This window comes from Anolis sagrei, chromosome 1, assembly GCF_037176765.1.
Source record: "Anolis sagrei isolate rAnoSag1 chromosome 1, rAnoSag1.mat, whole genome shotgun sequence".
In the NCBI taxonomy this organism is placed as follows: domain Eukaryota; kingdom Metazoa; phylum Chordata; class Lepidosauria; order Squamata; family Dactyloidae; genus Anolis; species Anolis sagrei.
In genome coordinates, this window is record NC_090021.1 from 266640569 (window position 1) to 266643423 (window position 2855).

The following is a 2855-nucleotide window of genomic DNA, read 5'->3' on the forward strand; positions in this document are numbered from 1 at the left end:
GGCATCTAAGAAGGAATCGGAATCATAATCTTCTCCCCCAAGAAACTTTTTCTCCAGGACTTTTTGTACCAGAAGGGAAAATGTCATTAATTCTTTTCTTCGCTATTCCTTCCTACCCTTCGTGACTTTAACAAGGCAACCCCCACCCTTTCCCCCAACTGTCTTAAAAAAAGAAAAAAATAGTATTTGCATGATTTCAAGGGGTTCGCGCTACAAACATAGAAGACTTTGTGCAACAATAATCAACTAGAATTTTGGGGTTTTTTATATTAAAAGTGTTTTTGTCTGTATGTTGTAAGAATAGGCATTAACACACATACATGCATACACACAGAAACAAAATCTCTCTGGGGAGGAACACATATACATACATACGTACGTACATACATACATACACAGGCACACAAAATCTCTCCGGGGAGGTATGTTTCTTGCATATTAAAAAAGCCAACCATTTTTAAAGTAGAAGAGGGTTTTTGTTTTTTGTTTTGTTTTTTAGATAGATTATATGTGTTTTGGGTGTGTGTGTTTTTTTTCCCTTTTAAAAGCATAGCTTTAATGCAGTTCTAGGCTTTTCTGTATCTTGCTTGCTTATGCATTTAGTCACTTTATAAGTCATCTGTAAATGTTTATTTTTATTCCCTTAGGTTGTTATCCTCTTCACCTTATCAATGGTTCATGTTAATCTTTACGTTAGTATGTTAGTATACAGCATTATGCGATGTTAGTCTCCTGTGCCTGTGGATTGCCTGTGCTGAAGGCTTCTTCTAGGGTCCCACCAGAGTGGGGCAAACAAAGACTCCCAACATACCGTTCCAATGATAAAGAGAAATTGCAATAGTGACATAATATATTTGTGTGACCTTCCTATTTTCCTAGTTACCTGTGTATACAAAAAAACATGCTAGTTTTTACCCAAAAGATCCACTGCCTAATTATGTCCAGGTTCAATCCACAGCTTATCTTTTTTTAAGAAAAATGTTTTAAAACCATTCCATTTCAAAGCACTTTCAGTTCACTAGGTATAGGAAATATTTCCTTTTGTGTATGTGTGTGTGTGGGAATTTTTTCTTCTTCTTCAAATGGAATGGTTTGGAAATTATATATATAAATATATAAATATATATATAAAGTGCTTGTGCGCAAACTCGGAATTGCAAAGCAAGTGCATTTAACTATGGTGTTGAGGAAAGGTGTGTTTCGGTTTTTGTTTTTTTCCTGAAGGTTGTGTTCCGGTTGGAGAAATTGCATTCACAAAATCGCCAGGATAGCTTCCTAACCTTTTCAGTAGAAAAAACGTTTAGAAATCTTTTGGTGCCAATTCATATTTTTTTAAAAAAATAGAAATGTAGGGGCCTGAAAGGTATACCTATAGGACACACATTTTGAGAATTGTCTCTAGATGTTGTACAACTGAAGGCTGTTAAACACTAAAATATATAATTTATAGTTAAGGCTATAACAAATATTTATTGCAGAGGATTTCAGAAGGCCAGTATAATTTGTAAAAGAAATCACCCCCTTGATTCTGAGAAAGCAAACAGAAAAAAGATCTTTCCACCCTTGATGTTGCAGTTTAAACTCCTCTTACTTTAAGAAGCGAGAATAAGTCAAGATAATATGACATTTTGGCCCAGACACATTTCCAATATAACATTTAAAAATGAGGACGCGCCATAGTTGAAAGTGTAGAATTGGTGTACTTGAAAACAAAAGTTCTTAATCCAGTATATTTCCCTCTTTTTTAAAAAATTTAGCTACAAATAGAAAATTTGCACATCTTGGCTATGTATCTTTTTTTTATTATTGTAGAAAGTAGCTGAAGGGACGTGGACATAGCTGTTGAAGTTGATGCTTGAGGAGAATGTGATGGCAAAATGTATGTGAGAAACTGCCGCTAAGGTGTTGATTGTAAAAAAAACAAAAACAAAAAAAAAGTTTTAAAAAGAAAAAAAAGGAGCGGAGGCTCCCATTTTTTTTTTTTTACCGAGCTGCTATGGATAAATTCCCAGCATGAGTTGAAAAAAATTAACATTGCTTCTCTGTATCTTTGTCATTGTGTTTTGCTGCTATTTTGTGGTCATTTTTTTTTGTTTATACAATGTCATATACTGCCATGTTATAGGTTTAAAATTTTCTCATAGAAAATTATATTATTGACATCTTTTTTTTGGTAGATTTTTTATGTGATCAATTTTACTTAATGTGATTACTGCTCTATTCCAAAAAAGGGTTCCTGTTCCACAATACCTCATACTTCAGTTAACCGAGTTTAGATCAGGTTTTAATGTTCCTTCACAATGCCTCACAGTTCTACTGCAAGCTGAAATGCATTTGGACATTATTCTGAATGGGTCTGGCAATTTGCAACTAGTTTGGGCTAATGTTTTAAGAAAAACAGCAGACATTTCAGAAGATTAAGTAATGTCAGGTTCTTTTGTTATGTGTTTTTATAAAATGGATTCTTTTTTTCTGATCTGGGGTTTATTATCATAGTAGTTTTAAGCTGTGTTATTAGCCACATTTGATATATGAAAGGTGCATTATGATAATAATTCTTATATGCCCTTTGATGTTTTCCATCAACCGGGAATCGTCATGCGGTATGATAGGTTATCTTCTGGAATTCTAAGTATTTTGTGTGTTTAATCTGTTATGATATATTAGGGGTTTTTTTCGTTGATGATGTTAATTATAGCATAATGCTAATTTAAGAAAGCAACAACCTGTAAATCTCATAAGTAAGCCAGCTAACTAAGTTGTATGGTGAAGAATAATCTAGTTGCCTGTATGCTGCTAAACCAAAACAGAATTAGAACTTCATTTTGAGGGCAAATGCAGTTAAGATCCTACCT